The sequence below is a fragment of the Ambystoma mexicanum genome, chromosome 13, assembly GCF_040938575.1.
Source record: "Ambystoma mexicanum isolate Mex_15411 chromosome 13, UKY_AmexF1_1, whole genome shotgun sequence".
NCBI lineage: Eukaryota > Metazoa > Chordata > Amphibia > Caudata > Ambystomatidae > Ambystoma > Ambystoma mexicanum.
Window position 1 is genome coordinate 742857154 of NC_090938.1, and position 22295 is coordinate 742879448.

A 22295-nucleotide genomic window follows, 5' to 3' on the forward strand; every position below is an offset into this window, starting at 1 on the left:
ATGATTCACCGCGTTTGGGACAAGGACACCTACAGCAGCTCAAATTTAGGAATCCAAAAGCACTTGAAAAAACATCCACATCACACACAGTCCATAAAACTGGGTTGGCGCCAACAGCAAACCAAACTGAGTCACCAATGAAGGCGATGGTTGACCATCAGTCCGCACACCCCACTCGCGCCCCCAGTCACACTCAAGGGTCAAACAACTCCTTTTCCCACTCTCCCAATTGGTATATACGCTTCAACATTCAGGGGACGCTGTCCCGCTGGTTGACCGCGCGTTTGAGACCATCCAATCTGATGCCCCATCTGCCGCTGCCAAGCCATCTTTAGCTACGAACCCGTAGGGGCTTCCAGGCAAATCCACTCAGGAGATAGTGAGACCTCACCCATTTATGGGCGAACCCTCCTTACACCCGAGAACAGTGTCCTTTGCTCCTCAACGTGAACACAGTCTCCCTGTGGAATCAGGCATGTCACAAGCTGTTGTGGAAGAACTTAAAGAGAGTGGATGAATATTTAGCTACAAATTTGGCAAAAGTGTTTCTTAAATCTGCAGAGCCTCAAAATGTCATGGCTGGTCTATCGCGGTGCATAGCGGACCTGCGCCCAAGCCAACAAATAAACACACTTGCTAGAACCAACGGTATATCTCGGCCAGAGGAACACTGTCCCCCAAAGACCCATGGTCCTGCGGCCCAATTGAAATGGATGCCTCGCAAGCCCGAGTTACAGATCACTCCCCGACACATGCATCCTCAACGGGCAAACTTTCATACATTCATTTTCAAATGTAGAGAGGGAACCTATCCAGTATATGATTTAAACCGGCAGAGTGTTCTAAACATTTTTTGGAGAAATTGAAGAACTGCATAACATATCCACATGAGATATTGATCAAATTGAATTCCCCACAGATTGCTCACTCTCGGTAGTCCGAGTATGGATCCCCTCGGGAGTGGTTTGGCAATCCATATGGCGTTGCAAAATGCAACTTTTTGATATGGGTTTCCTATTAGCTGAGGACCCGGAAAGTGCACCTACAAGATCTGTAATTTCTAAAATGAAACCAAATATCTACCAGGGCACTAACAGAGAAAGTCGAGATACATTAAGAACTACGAGCTCGTACCAGTAACCACCAATCTGTAACACCTCATCAAACTTAACAATTGTAAGCTGGAATACTAGAGGCCATGCCCATCTCCACTCCTCATTCAAAAACACACCTGAGCTATATCATATTATAGCTCTTCAGGAAACATGGCTAACTAGTACTCCAATATGGGACAATTACGAGCTTGCTTTGATCCCGGCTGTCCCTGGTGGAGGCAGACCATCCTCTAGCCTTCTTGTAGCGGCACACATTAAGTCAGTCTTCTCCATCACGCCATGGGCTTCTGTGGGTGCGCACATCCAGCTCGTAAAAATTACCAACAATGTTAAGACTTTTGCCTTGATTAACAAACACCGTAAAGTGGTGGCGATGTGAGATGAGACTTTCTACTCTGGTTTAATCAACATTTTTCACAACATATTATCAGACCCTGCAATCACCCATACTGTCATTGTGGGGGACCTCAATTTAGATTGTTGGAATGACAAGCGCCAAAACCAAATAGTGCGAAAATGGATGACATTTATGAGTGAACGCAACTATTACATAGTTAACGGTACAGTACCGGGTGATTCACCTCCGCATTACACGTGGCACCGTGGTTTGAGCACCAGTATTATTGATTACATCTGTGTTGATTACAAGCTTTTTCAGAACGTAAACAAACTAACTGGGAAAGATAATTCAAATAGTGATCATAGTCTTCTGATCTTACAGCTTGACTGGAATTTTTCCCAAACAGATAAAAAAAAGTGTATTATCATTCTAAACTTACTGTAAACACCGCTCGATCTAGAGTGAGCTGGAATGCGAGTGCAGAATGCGGTTGATGTAAATTCCACACCCGCACTCCCAATACAGTATTCTGATTTACTGCACCCATTTGTAACAACAATTTCGATTCCACATCGTAATAAAATGCGTCATTCTAATGCATTTGACTTGGAAACCCATTGCATTAGGGATGAGTTTAGAAAAATTAAAAGACAACTCCTGACCCGTTGGCAAGATCTAAAATCTGCCAAATGTAGGTATAAAAACTGGCTTTGAGGTCGGAAAGCATTTTTAGATCAACAAGACAGCGAAGCTATGGCACATACAATGTGTATTAAAAATTCTGCAGGAATTTGGCATCTTTTAAACAATCCCACCTATCACCAACAAGGTGATGCTCAAATCAATGGTGTACATGAACGAGATTGGATCGCCCACTTTTCGGCCTTGTATGGCGACCCACACTATGCTAATCTTCACTATGAGCCAGTATCTACATCAGCTTGGCAGCTCGAGTCTTCATATAACACAATCTGCGCCCTCTTACTGAGGATTAGCACCTCAAGAGCTGTGGGCCCTGATGGGCTATCCAATCATATGTTTAAAACAAACCCTCATGAATGGGCGTACATCCTTGAAATCATTTTTAGAGGCATATTAAACACGCGACTCATACCGCCATATTGGAAAACCTCCATCATCATTCCCATCTTTAAAAAGGGCGATCGGTGCGTCCCTTCGAACTACCGCCCTACTGCGCTTTTGGGCGCACCGGGCAAGATTTTCACCAAATTGGTTTTGCATGACTTCAATGCTTGGACAATGAAGTGTAATCTGCGTGTCCCTAATCAAACTGGGTTCGTGGTGGGAATGGGAACTAACATCAATTTATTGGCCCTTAATGCCATCAAAGCCCAATGTCACGCGCAAAAGCAACATGTTTTTTTCTGTTTGTAGATCTCAAAGCAGCATTTGACTCAGTTAGTCGCCTGCTACTGATGTCAAAGCTACGAAGAGATCACTGCCCAGCCACATTGTATGACATTATCCATTCCTTACACTCTAACACATCCATCCGTATTCGAATCACTATGGATGGTTTACTTTCAAAAAATATTTTTACTAATCGAGGTCTAAAGCAGGGCTGTGCATTGGCCTCTGCCATCTTTAATTATTTCATACATGATGTCAGAGCACCATTGTCTAATATTGTATCTGATTCGCCTAAATTCAATAATCATCAGATACAAACGCTTATGTACGTGGCCGACCTCGTTTTAATTTCCAAAACCCAGATTGGGCTTCAGCGTTTACTAGATGCCTTCCAGCACTACATACAGTTAATGTCATTTTCCCGTAAAACTGCCTTTCGTTCCCTTTGGGAGTTGCCATGGAGACGTTGGTCCGCTGGTCACAGACTATGGCGCACACCGTTGAGCAGGAGCCGTGTTCAACGTCGTCAGGTGACTTGATCCATTTAAGCTCCGCCTTAACAGAGTCTGGTGCTTCCGATTGTTTTCACGTAGCCACTTTGGATCACACAAATTTTGAACTCCGATTCCTGTGCACCAACCTTGTTCTTGCTATAACGGACCTTGCCTTGCATTTTCCCTGAGTTACTGCCTCATCACGAGTTTGGCGGTAACCCTTAAATGCAGCGGTAGCGCCATTCACATTTAAGGGTCCACCAAATCACGGGTTTGGGGGATTTGCCCCCAGCTCACAGCTGGCGGCAAATCTGCTGCAATTCCGCTGATTTTCGGCGCTATTACTGCCGGCGCTATTACCGCCAGCGGTAATAGCACCAGTCATTTCCCATTGGGCCCAATGTGAAATTCCCGAATGGGCCCAATGGGGACTAACCGTTCCGCCAAACCTGTGATCCGGCGCTAATAGCGCTGAGGGGTTTGGCGGTAGTGCTAATAGCACTGGTTAGCGCCCAACTCGTGATGAGGCTCTTAGTATAGATAGCCTGGTTTTCGATGCTGTTTTGTTTCACAGACTTCTTTGCCTCCAGTTTTGTACAGCGAAGCCAGAACCCTGCCGACTCGGATTTCCATCCCGGATTGCCTTTGTCTCCCTTTCTGTCATTGTCATTGCCTGCTCGTTGCCGAATTCAGTTTCCCTCTGGACTGCCTGTTACTCTACCCATCTATCCTGCCACCTGTAACCCGCTCCATCCAAATACTGTGCACGGACTAGAGACTGCCTCATGTGCATTTTCCTTCCTGGTCTAGGCGTCCTCATGCCGTCGTGAATAGGTGGATTACTGGGACTTTTGTGGACACTTGCTAGGTGTCCTCGTGCCAGCGGGATAGTCTTCCTGGACTCTGCGGACTACAGGGAGGTTCTACATCATCCACCTTCTGTCACACCTGTTGTAAGAACAACCCCGTATAGTTTTCTTTTCTCATATTCTTGTTCTTATTATTCCACACTTATCTGGGTTTGTCTATTACGGGGGACTGTACATCTCTTTGATAATTAAAGTGCACTACTGGTATCATTTTTCTCGCAGTAAGGCCAGGGTATTGTACCAATGCTTAGATTGATTCATTGTCCTTTTTCTTGCAGCCGGTGGTGCTCCGTGTGCGTCCTCCACATCTTTCGATTAGTTGATCCCTCTGCTGGTACTATTTAGTACAGCAGAGGGGTACATTGATAGGAAGAATTCTTCTCCTACACAACGTATGCAACTACCAGTATCAGCACTACAAATCTCTGTTGGTACGGTAGGGGCTATTCTGACAAAGGGCTCCAGATGTAGTAATGCAAGAACTCTGTCTAATCCGGTTATTATGCAGAGTAAAAACAAAGTGAATGAATGAGTAGCTGCCTAGAAGCCGCATCTTACTTTGAACAATCCAGAAAGCACACAAATTGATTAGTAACTGCACATTCTTTAATGAAATTAAATCATTATTACAAATGTTATTATGATGCATATTTGTGGGAATCTCAAATGTCCAACACAGGTGAAAGTTATCATTCATATTGGTGATCCATATAGCCTTAAATGCCAGACTCCCAGAGCTTGCGAGCAACCCCATCTCCTAAGGTGAGTGTCTTGCCCCTGAGCTATTCTCCTGGCCTCAGACTTCAAAGTAAAAAAATATTGTAATGCCTACAAGTCCTGTCCACTTGTTCATTTTCCTACTCCTACTGCTTTGCCACCAGTGTCCTGTATGTCCCTCAGTCAAACAATGCTCCTGCGTAACGGCATTTTACCCAGCCCTCCAGATAAGGTGTGTAATAGGCCCTTTTACACACAGAAAGCAGCCCTTTTAATTCTTTCTTGCATACAGCTCACACAGGCTATTTACAGCAGCACCCCCGTAAATCATGGAGTGCAGTGGCGACGGCCTAGCCAGCAGCAGCTTGCAAAACCACTCTTTACTTTAGCAATCCAAACAGTTCCCTGAAAGAAGCAACTAGGAAGAGTCCTGGTCTGTTTATTTTTTCAACACTCTCTGTTAATAATTCTATCAAGATAATACTTTGAGTAATGTAGAAGGGAATTTGTGTTTTGTTCAACTGTCTGCATTTTGAATCATGAACATGTTTTTCACATTGCTTTATGACACATATAGTATTGTAGAAAATGAACAGTGTCTTTAACAAGGGCTGCATTTGTGCCTCGTTTTCCTCTGTTTTAATACGCTTTAATAGACACAGCGCAGTTGCAGCAGCATGGTAATTTCCTACTTTGTGTTCTTTCCATCACAGAAGCACATCAATTGCATTTAATGGCTTTGGGTTCTTGATGTCTTGAAGTGTTAGGAGAGCCACCCAGCAAGCAGTTGTTTGGCATTTGTGAGAAGGAAAAGCTTTTGGTGTTCTAGATGCCTAATGCTTTTTCCATTGATTTCATGCAACTTTGCATCTCTGACGATTATTAATCGTATCCTACATATAAGTAATGTGTAGGATGTCTGTGCACAATCTTTTCCCATGTTACCACTAGGGGGAAGCAAAGCAACAGTTCACCACCAACAGGAAAGAGATGCAAACCAGAAAGACTGTGTTTAAGCACCACTTTCACCTTTCAGAAGCATTCCAAATGCATGCTTAAAGAATGTTGAGGGTAAATGTAACAGCAAGTGACTTTAATGTATTTATAAAGAGCATGTTTATTTGATGAATACTAATATTAGGCCCAGTGGAGCGGAAGAAAGAAGCCATTTTGAAAACGTGTTCCTGCAGGAAGAATAACAAAAAGTAGTTTAGCAACCAACAATGAATTTACTTTTATGCTTATAATTTGCTGCATTAGCAAAACATATTTAGAGGCAAGCTTATGAAATAGTTACTTCAAACGTATGCCATTGTAGGAATATTAAGCCTTAATTGTAGTTCTGGTGTGCATCTGTGCTGGTTATCTTCTAAAGACTCAAAACTGACCTGGATTGTCCGAGTTTGCCTGGCTCTACGAGTTAGCTGTTGAGTAAATTGGATAAGACTGAAATTCTCCCTGGTGAGGTCATGAAATCTGTCATTCGTTCCATTCAGACCAATGTAATGGAAAATATATAAAGGGTAGTACATTTGGGGCAGGGTAGCAGTCTGATTGTATTGTGGACCTGTGTGTGCTTGTCTATGTTCACCCTGCAGTGCTGATATTAAAGATTTGACGCAACAACCTCACCAGAGATCGAGTTCCACATCTGTTTTCTGCAACAATTTTGGACCCTTTATTCTCAGATTTCATTGGCTGATAGGTGCCCCAGAGGAATCTCAGGTGAGCCCTTACCCGAGAGAAGGCAATATGATTTGCCTTAATGGGCATCTTGCAGAAGGGAATGTCTGTGGTTCAGGGAGCCTTTGGTCAGCTGAAGAATGAGCCCGTTTTCTTCATAGGACGGTTCAGTAAATATATAAAATTGTAATGCGTGTGTCTTTATTTGTTTTATTGGGTCTTTCTCTCGGAATAGTTATTCTGGGTCTGTCGGGACGAGTACTCTTAAAACCCCACTTGGGCAGGGGACAGTTGACTGTCAGTAGAATTAAGCACTTGCATCCATACACTATAGTATAAAAGGGGGTTTCGTAGTGTTGCAAGTCCGTATTCTTGCAAGAATGTTTCCTAGTTAAATGTAAAAAATAAAAAAAAAAGAGGTCCACACATAATACAAACCATCTGGACAGCCTCACACCTGTCCTGCAAGTCTCACCAAACATTATAACTGGGAATAGGTTGCGTAATAGGGCAGACAGCAGAGAATATCATACAGGTTCCAAAAGGTGACCAGTGTGAAAGAGCTTGTGGTCTACCCATCTACACTTCCCAAACACAATTCATTTGTGCAGCCATAGTCCGGCTGCTTTGACATATGCGACTGGTGAACACTTTATTGCAGTTTCTGCTGAGTCACCTCAACTTCAGTGTTCTCTGGTGAAAGCGCCAGTGAGAGGGACACTTATTTAGGTTGCCCAAGTTCCAGTGGCTTTTGTAAAGGAGACCCTAGTGAAAGACACTTGTCCTTTTACTAGTTTTCTATTTCGGTTCGGTCTAGCCTAGCAATGGGATCTGATCGGGCTCATCTATCTTTTGCCCTTATGTAAGTGAAACCCTCGTCTCCTTCCCTACACCGCCCGTGACATAGATCATGTCTCGACACAATAGCATGGGGCACAGTAAATGAGCAGTAGTCATGAGCTGGTGCCGGGGTTGGCAGTGTCTCGTCGCTATAGCATGGGGCATTGCAAAGAGCGGCACACACTTCCTCATGAGCAAGTCCTTGTCTTAACCCTGCGAGAATGGAAACAAGTCAGTTGAAGCAAGTGCCCCTCCCTCATAAAGGGAGTCCAGATTATTTTATGGACAGAAGTTATTCAGCCAAGATTTTTACTTGTATCAATGGCACTATTTTTCACGGGGTGACATCACAATGCAATTCCCAGATGAAGGTACATTCAATCTTAATAAGATTGTCTCTCAGGGGAGCGCTAGAGTCCCTGTGATTGAAAGTCCACCAAAGACAGTGGAATGTTGAGGGGCTACCAAAAGACCCCCCAAATGAAAGATCAGAGGCCTGAAGGAGGGAAATTCCAAGAACAGCTGAAAGAGTTAAAAGCAGAACAAGAAAAATGTGTCAGTCCATAAAAGTAGAACAGACTTCAGTTGGCTTTATCTGCCACTCCAGGGGTATCTGTGATTAAAGGACTACTGCTCTACAGGAGTACAGTGATGGGTAGTGGATTAACCTCCAACTCAACCCACACTATTAAACCAGCAGTGATACCAATGATCATAGTGAAAGAGGCACAGCCTGAACGGTATACCTCCTTCTCCTCTTTGGTAACGCGGGCTGAAGACGGGCTATGTCTTCAGGAGGGGTGTGAGCTGATAGCAGTAGCAACCCAAACAGCTTTAGTGCAATAGTTCCAAAATAAAATAATGTCCAATCAAGGTTCTAATAAAAATAAGAGATAAAATGCAAACAACCTAATTAAAAACAATAAAAACGCCCCACGAAAATTAAACACAGAATGCAGAAATGTATGTGAAAGGGGCACCCTGAGTGGATAAGCAGGAGTGTTCAGGCAAGGATTTTTGTAAATGCCAATGTTTAAGGATACATTTTTGTAGAAAGAGGTAAAAGTCACGGAGGTCCTTTAAGGTGCACCAGGGGAAAGGGCCTCTTCAAACACCTTTGTCTTCTGCCTTTGGGGGCTCAACAGTATTGAGCCAGGCTTCTAGGAACTTCCTGAGGTGGCGATTCAGCATGGAGCTGGTTGACTCGGTCCAACACGTGGCCCTGTCCAAGCGGCAACAGGCATGTGGCACAAAGAAACTTGGGACAGGCAGGCGATGCCAGTGTAGCTCACTAGTAGAGAGACGCGGGAACAATGGCCCAGGGCTGATCTGTGACTTCTGGGTTGCTGGGAGATTCAGTACAGGTCTCCAGGGGCAAGGTGAAGCCTTTCTTCTGCACCTCCCAACCAGAAAGGTTTGTAGAGGTGGCATTTGCAGGGGTGCTGGGTACCAGTGCCTCAGTTGCAGTAGGCCTTTCCCACACAGCAGTTCACCCATAATGTGCTTTTGGAATGGGTAAGGACAACAGCTTTCCTCTTCCTTGGACCGTCCTGTCTTCAACTCTTCAAAAAACTGTATCCCCAACAGAGGCCAGGCAAAATCCTTATTTCAGGCTCCAAATACGAATCAAAGAAAGAGGGGGTGTCCCTCTCCTTTTAAAAGGCAACATGTCACAGGGGATTCGTCTAAAGCAAGCCTGCTGTAAGGTGCCCAATCCTTGTTGTAACAAGCGATACTTGCCTTCTGATATCATACCCAGAGTGCCTAGCCTTCCAGAAATGTGGAGGGCGCAGTAGTAGAGAGCCCTAACAGAAATCAAGATGGTGGACCCCCTCTCACAGCCACCTCTCCCTTCTGGCTACTCTAACTCCACTCCTTAACAGTGGTCAACACCCTGGTGGCTTTATGTCAGTGATGCATTTGGAGTAATGATTCCTAGGAGATCTCCTGATGAGGATCCCTGAACCCTGAGAGTAAGGTGTTGCCCTGCCTCCAGGAGGATCAACAGGCACAATCCTGCCCATTGTTCCGCATGGCAGTCAGACCAGACACCTGTCCTTTCATAGACAAGTGTGATATAAAATTGCTATGGCTGTATAAGTGTGTGCTTTTAGTAGTCACCATGCCCTAACCAGGCATAGCTTATAATTAAAGATCCACATGCTACCAGACTCACTAAAGCATACAATAATGAAGTTTGGAAAAATGGGTCCAGACGATTAAAAATCCACCTATGCCTGCAGAAACGTTGTGTTCCAGCAGCTGTCGGGTATTAACATGTGCCATTTGATCCTGTCCTATGCCATTGCATGCCTGGTGCTACTGGCGAGCAAGCCAAGATGCTGCCTCAACAAAGGCCCGTGTATGCACTATAGTTTTCCCATGGAGCATAGCCTCCCTTTCAGAAACCAGGTTACCTGCATAATGTTATATACATATCAAAAAGGCAAGGGCTTTCACACCCTTCCAGATGGCAATCCATCACAGAATCCCCACTGAAAGGATATCCTCAATCCGTACAATCCTGCTATATTAAATCATGTACCTGATTAGGAACCCAATCAGCCCCAAAAGGCGGCATCTACTTCGTCAATGCCATCCGGTGGATAGGTGCAATTATAGAGCCCAGATTTATCAGTCAATAAACCCCCTGCATATAGTCAGTTCACCCCTATAAGATGTTGGGGAGGAGCTAGCGCTTTGGCTAGCGCCTTCCTGCACCCCTCAAGCGCTTTACAACGAGGCAAGATTTCTCTAAGCACTATAGCACTGAGAAAGCTTTTTTCATGCAAATATAATCACCTACAGTCATGGCCAGCCACTAAATGAAAATAGTATTAAATATAAGGCACACATAATTATTTAGCTAAATATATTAGTAAAACTGTTAAAGAGCTTAAAGCACACAGTGAATGCAGCCCGTTCTAAAAATAGACTGCATGCATTGCATGGGGCCCGGCTAGCTCTAGCAGAAAGCACGAGGTAACTCAGCAGTTGTTCCTGTCCATCACAAGCCAATGGAGACTAAAAAAGATTCAATGCATGACATACAGAGTACTAGGAAGACCAGGGTTTTTCGTAGGAATTACTGTGTTGAGAGAATGGCGGGAAGATGTGTTTATGTATGAATGTTTATAACATAGCAAATTATGCTAAACAAGAGCGACAATGTATTCCTGCATAGGCAGCATATTGTTATGTAGCTTGTCCCAAACGGAACCCAGCCATGCCAGAAGGAAGAACTCCAGCGTCCCTTTTAAGGAAGAAGAACAGTTTTGGATGAGCTCTGCCAGTATCCAGTGACCAAGTTGAAGAGTATAATGGCGCCTGCTTGCCATTAAGTCTGCAGGAGCCAGCCATGGAAGACAGAATGCTGGTCAGAATGGCAAAGTCCTCTGCCATTCCCCTCAATCCTCATCTTCGTAAGGATTAAAGTTTGTTATCTCTTGCAAGATAGACTCATGACCTTAATTCCCTAGAGGGGTGCATTTACTCTGGTTTGAGCGTGATCAGGGGGTACCCCAAAATATTTAAGGGGTGTTCCTGTAAGTTGGGGTTCCCTTTCAAAGAACAATGGGAGGCTCTACTTTGCAATTGTTTCCAGCTATTGATGTAATATGCGATGGGTGGTTGATATCTAACTTTTGTGGCGCCCCACCCGCAGCAGCAGTTCAACAACCTCTGCATACCCGGAGATCCATGGTCTACAGTGCCCTGCCATGCCCAGGGAAGCCCGCATCTGAGTAATCGTCATAGGCTTGAGCCCTTTAAGAGTGGATTTAGTGTGTTATTCAATACCCTAGGACGTTGTGCCCTAAATAATGTACTCTTTCTCTACATAGCTGCAACTTCAGTTTGGATGCTTTTGACCCTAACTAGCTAATGCAGTAAACAATACTAAGGTATCTTGCTTACAAGCGCTGTAGGAGGGTGATGCTAGGAGTAGTTCATCTACATGCTGAATTAATACAGAGTGCCCTGAGAATTTCTTAACAAGGTCTTTCTTCAGCTGTTGATGGAACAAGGTCAGAGATTCAGTGTTGCCCTAAGGAAGGTGAGTCCAAGTATACTGGATGGCATGATAACAAAAAGCAAACATGGATCTATTGTCTGGGTGGATCATTATATAGAGGCAAAAAGCAGAGCTGAGATTTACAAATGTAAATTGTGTCGCTGTCTGTGGGATACAGGACAATGTAGTCGCTGGATTTGATTCTAGCAGAAATAAGGATAGCAGTAGAGAGTTTACAGCACAGAGATCTTACAGAAAACATTAGGTGTCCTTTCCTGGCTCCCACACAGGGAGTATTGGATTGTCACAGGGGTTGTCTGGATTATAATTCCCTGTAACAGTGGCAATCCCTGTTCCTGCTTTACAACTGATATTGGTGAATTCTGGGTAGTAGTTTGGATTGGTCAACTTCAATTTAGATGGGCTCTGCATCCTGAACACATCCCACATCGTTATTGTGCACTGACCATAAGCAATAAGGGACCTGGGATAACGATTCAGTGAGATCTAGAGACATAACTTCCTTTGGGTCTGAATCTTGGGACGGGGCTCCCTGAAGTGTACCTGACACAGCCTTGGTGATACTGCCAGAGATGTCCAGGAATACTCTGTCTGAAGTGTAAAAGATAACATATTTCAGTTTGCAAAGAAGGTCAATGCCTGAAAAACCGACCATTGCAGAAGGACTTAGCAAGAAAGCATGCTTGCCCGTGATAGGACCCAAGGTAATTGATACTGGTTCAGTAACATGGTGTGGGACTGGAGTGTTGGAAATACCCACTGTATTAATCATAGTACACGACAGAGGGACAAATGGACAACAATCGGATTAGGCAGACTTTCTATCTCATATCTACCACACATGAAATGGATTGCCCTTCAATTGTACACTTTGCATAGGGACTTTCCTGATCTACAGGTATTCATGATGAGTTTTCCTCTTGGGCTGTCCAGGTTCCGATCATCTGGGGCAGCAGGCCATACATTGCTCGAGGTAAATCATGGCACATCCGGGTTAGGGAATCGGGTGGATTTAGGAGTAGGGGGTGAAAAGTTCCTTTGGGGCCTGTTAGGGAACTCAGTTTTCCAGTGGCTCTCCTGCTTACAATAATTACAGGCTGTGAGGCTCACAAATCTGCTACTCTGGGGATCCTGTACAACACCTTGTCCTCTCCCTCGGATGCTTATTTCCCACACCCTCTGGGCAACCCATTTCCCCTTTTGTTCCCGTTAGGGCCTTGAAAGGGATGAAACCCCTCCTCTACACATTCCCAGGTAAACTAGCAGCAGGGGCATCACGTCTCACTCAAACCTTACCATCCAATCCTAACATGAAAACACTCAGTCCACACCCTGCCCATGCACGTCCAACTCACAGACCCTCAACCACATCCCTCTTATCACTACCCACATGACACCTCCAAAACACACATGCAACCTCATGCTCATCAATGCTCATTCTGTAGTACCAAATGCAGTAGACATTGCTGACCTCATCACCACCCAACTTAGATGCACATTTTATCACAGAAACATGTTTCACCCCCACCTCCTCACACATCCTGTACTACTCCTGACAGGTTACAGCATGCAACTCAACAGTGCTACAACTGTTGACTAAAATCGAGGCCAACCTGTAAAGTCAATTATAACATTTATTGGAACGTAAAATACTATTTTGACTTGTGAGCGTGTTGCAATCCAGTTTTATGTACAAGATTGTGCATTCTTGCCGGCTGGTAGCTACTGAAGACCCTCTTGACCTCTCCCAAACCCAGGACAGAGTTTACAAATATAAAGTACTCTCAGGACGGGGGCGGTACAGAACACCCAATTCCGGGACAGTCCCGACAAAGACTGGAAGTCTGGTCACTCTAAATAAGAGTCATTTTGGGAGGCGGATGAGAGAGACAGAGACTAGGGGAGGGACCTCACCTCAGTGCACAGACTCAAAAGGGAGAAGGGGAGAGAAGGTGAAAGGAAAGAGAAAATACATTGCATACTACAGACATCGTGGCCCCCGAGAGAGAGAGGGTGGAAAGACAGGGAGGGAGTGTGAGACAGGGACAGTCTCAGAGAGAAACACAGAGATAGGGAGAGACAGAAGGTAAAGAGAGACAAGGACATAGAGAGCGACACAAAGAGCGACACACACAGGTAGACAGACATGAAGAGACAGGAACACACACAAACACACTCTCTCATTAAAAAAAAAAACAATGGCACAAAGCACTGGGGGCAGTTTGGTAATGAGAGAATTTCTTGCCATCAGAAGGGTCATGGGAAGTGCCTCATTTCTTGTTTTATTCCAAGGTAACATGATTCATTGTATACACTGCCCGGGTTATACTTGGTCCTGTAAACTTGAGAAAGTGGTACAGGGGCAGGTGTGTGGAGGCTGGTGATGAGCCCAAGTGTGTAACCTGTGAGAGATCAAGTAAAAGTGAGCAATATGTGAGTACCAGCTCACCAGTAACAGCAGAGATGAGCCAAGCCTTAAATGTTTTATACATTCCTGAAAAAAACACTGCTTTTGACAAGAAACAAACCAAAATCATGTCTGTATGGATGTTTCCGGGTTAGAGGAGTGCTGATCTCTAAGAACTAGAAATATCAATACACAGCCACAAACCCTTCCCATACTCAAGACAGAATTCTGCCCCCAACCACCCCCTCTTCTGGTGGCTTCACAAATAAAGAATGACAAAAAGGGTGTAGAAAAAAAAGAGAATAACCCATGTGGAAATGACATCACAACTCAAATGTAACTATGCAACATTGAGATGACACTGCAGTGACAATACTCACTGTTTCATCAGGCTCGTCAGACATTTTAGACATTGCTTCTTTTAACCCTATTCAAAACATGTCCCTGTTGCTGCTTATAGCTTTCAATATTGAATAAAATGGATGACACCATGCAATCGCTTATGTTCAATCAAAAGAATATTTATTTATTGGCTAGTTATTGGTTTGCTTGAATTTCACATATTGGCAAACATCTAGCATAGGAAAGCAGGGTAATATACCAGGATAGAATAATAGAAGAGGATGAATTTGTCATCTCCAGCTTCTTTCATACTGCTCCGCAGACTTCTCTCAATTATTGTTATCCTTTATTCATTACCCCCCCAAGCATTGTCAATGAAACAGAAACTCTGGTCTCCCTGAGGAGGGAACATGTGAAGGAAATGTTTTGGAAAATTGATTTGATCAGGACGCCATGTTTTCTCTTTGATGGAGAACCTCCTCTCGCGGAATGGCAAGGCATGTTCTCCCAGAATGGGACACCCACCTCCGTCGCCATGGACACCAAGTTTACTCATCATGGACGCCTTGTACTCTGCGGAGGAATATTAAAGACAAAATGCAACCATTTTAGGATCAGTGAAGCAATGGCAGGAACACATCTTTATACTTTAACTACTTTTAGAATATGTCCATTCTAGTTCTGCATGTTAAGAAGAGCCTTGCCTTAAAAATATAAATGTATGTTTCTTGTGAATGAGGATAGTCGGTGCTCTAATACTTTGCTTATGCACACTATGGAATTGCGTTCCAATCCATTCTAGACAAAATGTGTTGCAAATGCATTTCCTGCAACATCAGTACACCCAAGATTTTATAAGATACTTCGATAATCACATTTTATTGGCCACCTGGATAACGGAGATGACGTCCATAGCTTCTTTGGAATGATGAACATACAGATATCCACATTAAGGACTGCATTATAAATCAACATGTGGAAAATTCTTGCAAGCTACTTCCCCTGGCGATTCTGCATAATTTGCATGGTTTTATAACATAATATGGGGACTTTGGCTAACTGTCTATTGAGACATAGACATGAAAGATATCCGTGAATATCATGTGACCTCTTCAGCATATCTGGAATCGAGATTGCCCGCTCTAGTGTAGCGGCTCAGACATTGAGATTGACACAGGAACATTTCATTTCATGAGCGTCACAGAAGTGCGCACGTTGGAATGAAGGAAAGAGAAAGAGGGCTGTGGATTGACATGAGGAACAGGGATGCAGATATCACTACTTGTAGCACGAGATGCAATGAGCACATTCACACGAGAATGTGGTGTACACTCTGTGCTTAAGCTACAAGGGTGAATTCTACAGTCTTTGGCATTTTTGAATTACAGACATGGCTATGACCAAATTAAGAAATCTTGAAAGTTAGAATATATCAAAAAACATGTCAATGATATACATAGGTTTTTTTTTAAGCTGCCGGAAGACGGTTAAGGGGACCGAAACATGTACCCGGAGTGGCATGATATACTGTGGTAGTCATTAAGGAGTTTTTTTATTTATTGAATGGGCTAAAATGAATGGATCATCAAATCAAAGATGATAAAATGAACAGCTGGATGAATAGACCGGAACATCACGCTAAGAGTGTTCACCCCCTATGCAAGGGTACTCTATGCATAACCTTGTACCCCATATGTGGATTTCTTTAGGGAAAGTGCACATAGGTGTGCCAGTCATTGCTGGGTTTCCATGGCATGCACATGTACAGGCTTTACAGCTAAACTATCCCCCCTCCCGCAAAGGTACGAAGGTCCAGATTTTGCGGTTAGATCGATGATTTATCCAATATTGAACAGATTGACAAAAACTCCTTTAAACAACCATAGACACTGGATACAGACTATATTAAAAACCAATGTAACCCTTCAAGTGTCCTTAGTACCTGGGTATAAACACAAAAAGAGGGGTCTTAATTTGCTACAACATATATGGCATACATTACTTACCATAATTGTATTTCTGATGCTTATCTGCTTAGAGTCACATGCTTTGGATAGGCCGACGTCTAGTGGTTAGTGTGGAGTATTGCATTACTTGTTTTCGAAGTTCGAAAAGGGACGTCGACAGTGCGCGTCTGTAATACTATCCCTAGTGTGACATACTGTACACATGGTTCTTCATGCGTCAAGGTCGCATTTTCTGACAGGAGGGAGCATGAAATGTGTATGCGAGTACAGGAAGGTAAAGAAAGGTGTAAGATGTCTATGTTCTTTCTACTCCTAAGAGGAGAGGAAGGGTGGGCACATGTGAATCTAAGCAGAGACGCATCAGAAAGACAATTACAGGTATTTAATATTTGTCTTCCGAGGCTTGTGGATCTGCTTAGAATCACATACGTTGCATAGACTAGTGAGCAGTACCTGGAGAAAGAGGTGGGTTTTAGGTACAGCAGCAAAATGTCAGCACCGCTTACCCCACCTGAGAATCACTCGTTGTACGAGTATCCACACAGTAATGTTGCTTGAAAGTGTGAACTGAACTCCATGTTGTTGCTTTGCAAATGCCTCTAATGGCACTTTTGCAATGAAAGCCAGAGTAGCACCGGTACCTCGAGTTGAGTGTGCTCTGGGTTTAAATGGCAAACTGTTCTTGGACAGAGAGTAGCAGAATTGGTTCAATTTACAATCCATCTTGAAACCGCCGATTTAGAAACAGGATGCCCTTCTCTTCCGGCAGCTAAGGACACAAAGAATTGATCTGTCTTCGTTACTGGCTTGGTCTCATCTAGATAGTAGATTACTGCCCTTCCCTCTCTGCCAAGTTTTTGCAGGTTTTGAAAGAACGCTGGAAGTTCTATTGACTGATTAACATGAAATTTTGAAATAAATTTAGGTGAGAATCGTGGATGTGTTCTTAACAGCACTTTGTCTTTATGAAAGAGCTTGCAGTTCCCAGACTCTTCTTATTGAAGTGATGGCTATTATAAAAGCAGTCTTATAGGTGAAGGCCTTAAAACTAGCCTTGTTCATAGGCTCAAAGGGGGGGCACATAAGCTTAGAAAGGATTACATTTAAGTCCCACCCTAGGGGCGGTGTTGAAATTGGTGGATACAGTCTTTTGAACCCCTATATGAAAGCTTTAACCACGGAAACCCTCCACCAAGATACCTTGCTGTGTGAGGTGACCTCCTGGCTGCTCCCCCCCTCCTCACAGCGCCAAGATACCCTTGGGTGACCGAGCGCTTAATAAATACTATTAACATAACATAACATTAACGTATGCTGAACGCGGCTAGATGGACTTTAAGAGAGTTAAACACTAACCCTGAGTCCAATAAATACAGCAGGTAGTGTATTATATTAGAAGGTGAACAGCCAATGGGGTTGACATTACTTCTTTTGCACCATAACACAAAGTGTTTCCACTTGTTGAAATTACATTGCCTTGTGTTCGGTTTACGTGCTTCCTTTAAGATGTCCATGCATCTTTGAGGTAAGTTTAAATGTCCAAGCTCTATGACCTCAGGAGCCAAGCAGCCACATTCAGTGCTTGAGGCTGTGGATGGAGGTTTGATCCCTGATGCTGGGACAGGTTGAAAGAGATCTGCAGTTTGACTGGTGGGAGAAGGGACATTTAAGTAGGTGTGAGAACCATGTTTGATGTGCCCACATTGGAGCTATTAGGATCATTTTGAGATGTTCCTGGTGCATCTTGTGAACTATTTTGTTCAGGGCGGGGGGAAAGCATACACACATTTTCCAGACCAACTGATCTACAGTGCGTTCCCCTTGGACTCCGTTTGGGGAAACCTGGATGTGCAATCGTGGCATTTTGCATTCTCTTGTGTTGTGAAGAGATCTATGTCTGGATGCCCCCAGTCTTTGAAGACGTTGTGTAGAATGTTTCAGTGCAACTCCCATTCATGTTCAGTGGGAAGCTACATGTTTCTACTTAACACGTCTACTAGACAGTTGCGTTCCCCTGGAACATTTTGTAATAGGAGGAAGATGCTCTTGTTGAGAGGCCAATTCCAAATCGTCTGAGCAAGTTTGGACAGACTTGGAGAGTGTGTTCCTCCCTGTTTATGTAAACCATGGCTGTTGTGCTGTCCGTGAGGACCAAAACGGTCTTCCCTGACAGTTGGTGTTGAAATACTTGAAGGGCTTTGAACACCATTAGTGATTCTAGAAGGTTGATATGCTGTTTTGACATCAATTGTGTCCACATGCTGTGCACTGTCTGAAGGAGATAATGTGCTCCCCACCCTGAACGTGATGCGTCTGTTGTTAGAGTGGCTTCCACTGCAGGGTTGAGAAAGTTTGCCCTTTAATCGTTTTTCTATGGACCACCATTGCAGTGCCTGGACTACAGCTTGCGAAACGACCCCAAAATCGTCCCAGGGACCATTTGCTTGAAACCTATGGTTCGCCAGCCACTCTTGTATTGGACGCATGTGCAACTTTGCGTGTGGCACTAGAAAGATACAGGAAGCCATCATTACAAGAAGGCGCATTGCCTTTCGAACAGTTATCTGACGACCGGCTGTATAATGAGGACATTGAAGCAGTATGTTTTGGACCCTCTCGTTGGAGGGAAAGGCTAAGGAGTCTTCGGTTTGAATTATTGCACCCAGGAACTCTTATTTGGCTGGGTACGAGACTTGACTTCTTCTCGTTTGAAAACCCCAACTGAAATAGAAGATGCATTGGGTCCCGAGTGTGCTGCAGACATATCTGTGGTGTTTCTCCTGTTATGAGCCAGTCGTCTAGATAAGGGTACACTGGGATGGATTGCCTGTGTAAGTGAGCTGCCACCACTGCCAGTACTTTTGTGAATACCTGAGGTGCTGAGGCAATGCTGAAGGGTAGCACTTTGAACTGGTAGTGAGTGGACCCTACCTTATGTGGTTTGACATATCTGTTTGCTGGACGCAGGTCTAACACAGGGTGCATAGTTAAGTCCTCCTTTGGTACAAGGAAGTACACTGAATACATACTCTTGTTTACTTTGTGTAAGGGATCCAGCTCTATTGCTCCTTTTTCAAAAGAAACTATTTCTGACTGGAGTATCAACTGATACTCTTGCGACATCTGGATCTTGGCAGATGGCAGCACGTTTTTTTCAGAAATTCTATGGAGTAGTCTTTGGACATGGTTGACAGCACCCACTGGTCTGTTGTGATTCCCTCCCATGCGTAGGCGAATTGTGAAATGCAACCCCCTACTGAGGAACCATGGGAGAGAACCTGAATGTATTTGTCATTGCTTACAAGGGGCTGAAGAGCCTCTGAGGCTGCACTTCTACCCCAGACTTCCCCCTCTTAGCCCCCCATCTATAACCCCTTTGAAAGGAGGACTGAAAGGGTGTGGTCTGTGCCCAAGATGAGTACCACGGGGAACATGTAGATCCATGCCCAAAATGTGATTGCGATGTTCTTGGATACGGAATCTAATTGTTCTTGAATAATATCCCATTGGGCTCTATTGTAGCTGGCAATTACTGTTGTGTTGTTGGCTATTCTAGTTTGGTATCCCGCAGAGGGTGCAATCTTTTTATCTAAAGCATAGACCTATATCTGGGGGAGCTTCCGCTGTTGACAACAGGTATCAGCGCTCTCCATGTTGTAGTGACAACCATGGAATCAACCATGGAATCTAGTTTTAAATGCCCCCTAATTCACAATGTCTGAAGGTGGTGGCTTAAAGCTTTTTTCAATTCTAGGATGGACAGCTCTAGTGAGTGGGTGAGTTGTTAAAGATGGTAAAACCTGTTTTTTTTATTGATTGTAATAAAGGGTTATATTTCCCCACAGACTCTTTTCATCTACGCATCTTCTTCAAATGTGTGCGTTTGAATTTTAAAGTGGTCTGCGGCTTTTTAAGCAGATCATTGAGTAAGGTTTGGTCATCTATGGGTGAGTTTGCAACGGGTTCATCTGGGACATCGGGTGATTACTGTAAGTAATCATCTGGGTCATTGTACATTGGTCCTCAATGAAAACATCACCATCAATATTATTGACACTATGTGAATGTGTTTGTGACACTCTCTACCCTGGGTGTTTTGACTGGGGTTCTCTCGCTCTCATGGAAACATACATTTCTTTGATGGGGTGTTTTTCAAGAAAGTCAACAAAGGAAGACACCTTGTCCATGGTTTCTTCAAAACGTTGTTTGGTCCATGTGACTGTTTTGGGGGGTTTATGTAAAGGAAACACTATTGCCTCTGGATTAACATTGTGGGAATCCTCATGTAAAGCATCAGATAGGCCTGATGAAGCCTTGTATTGTGTGGTCTTCGAAACGCTTTCTGTTGGTTTCAACAGTGGTTTTGGTGTACCGACAATGGTTTCAGTGCCTGCTTGGGTGCGAGCATATGTCAAACCGTGATAGTTCAGGGTTTTAGGCACGGCGTCTGTTTATTCTTCGAGTCATGCGCCCAACCTGAGGGTCTAGGCGCAGCGTACGTCTGAGGCATCGAGTCGGTAGCACTGGAAATGCTGTCTGGTACCGGGGGGTCAACCTTTGACGGTTTTGTTGAGGTGTGGCTGGGGGTTGTGTGTTTAACGTGCTTGTGTGTACCCCGTGTTTGTGTCTGAGTGCTTTTGTCACCAGGTGTTGCCTCCACAGCAGAGCGCTGAGCTGGGGACGAGCATGCAGGAGTCTGCCGACTCCTACACTGTGTCTTCGGCATCACTAAAGGCGCCGTAGCTGCCTGTTCTCCCCCTGACTCCTCTGCTCTGGTGGGGCAATCTGACCAGGCCTCAGCCTGCATGCCAAGCCAAAAACAAGTAATGCAATACTCTGCACTAACCACTAGATGTCAGCATATTGCAGAGAATCCTACGGATCACCAACTAAAACCCTATATAGAGTCTTGTCCCAGGTGGCCAGGAGGGCAGCTGCTTCCTGATCCCAATCCTGGGGGTGTTTTACTGTGGGAGGATCACCTGGGTGGAGACCAGGCCTAGGGAAGTGGGGAGATTGTGCAAGGTGAGACACAGTATTTTTCCTTTGTGAGGAACTTTAGTGATCCAGACACAGAGGAGTAATTGGCCCATTGCCATTTTTATACATCTAAATCGTCTATTGAAGATTGTAAGGAACTCATGGTGGCAACAGTAAAGACAGACACAAGTGAATATGCTTCAAGGGTGTTTATTTTAACAGTATGCAGGTTGGAAAAACGCCTAATCTAACCTAAAGCTAAGATGGGAGCAAGCTTTGACCATCAAATTAATAATAAGGCAGTCCTTGTGCAGTATGGTCAAAACAAAAGGGCCTATACTACACAACCTATTGCCAGTCCTTTCAACTAATATAGAAAGAGTGTGGGATAAGAGCTACAATAAATAAAAGAAGTGTTCTCAAATGATAGTCAGCATGTGCTAGCCAGGGGACACCCTTCCCCACAATTTGAGCACGGGATAAGGTGGCACTTCTGAGCACAGCACAAACTCGAGCGTTCCTCAGCACGAGTTGACAGTTCTGCTTTCAAGCTACTTTTCCGATGGTCTCTTGGCACAAAAGCCCCCTTCCTTCGAGGACCTGATGTATTGCACAAACTTAAAGTTCCTTTCAAACGATCGTTAGGGAGATAGTGGTTCACCCCTGAGTCCCCCTCTTCTGTGCGCAGATGTCTCTCGATTTTCAGCTCCCTCAGTCGGGTTCACTGTGGCTATTGCTTTACTCATTTTCTCCTTTAATATTCTCCAGTCTTTTAGGTGACAACTTCACCTATGGATCTCCCTCGGCCGGGCTCAGATCCCTTCTTGACTGTTCGCCTCCCTCTGTTGGGACATCACTTGTTCCTGTTGTATTCACAGGCCTTAATGTCTTTTTAAACAACACTCCGTGGATATTTCATCGCCTTCCTCAGTCCGGTTCACTACGGCCAATCACACAGAGTTCCTTCTACCTTCTTTCTGCTTTGCTGGTCAAAGACTTTCGACTGTACAGAGAATTTTACAAGACCCCCGTATGACTACTTTGACCCCTCTGGTTAAATCCCCCCTAAGACCTTCTGGTATAGGTAGTTCGGGATTCACCAGTGTCTCGAGTGAGCATTCACGTGGTGCTGGACCC

The 22295-nt window shown here is 44.3% G+C and overlaps 1 protein-coding gene across 1 annotated transcript in view; it reads right to left on the reverse strand.

The window, feature by feature from the left end:
- Positions 1-14369: 14369 nt before the first annotated feature.
- The window catches only part of LOC138521880 (E3 ubiquitin-protein ligase TRIM39-like), a 164650-nt gene continuing 156724 nt past the window's right edge, over positions 14370-22295 (reverse strand). The window contains exon 9 of the mRNA XM_069635042.1: positions 14370-14784. The gene's annotated coding sequence lies outside the window, so the exon portion shown is untranslated. The remainder of the gene's footprint in view (positions 14785-22295) is intronic.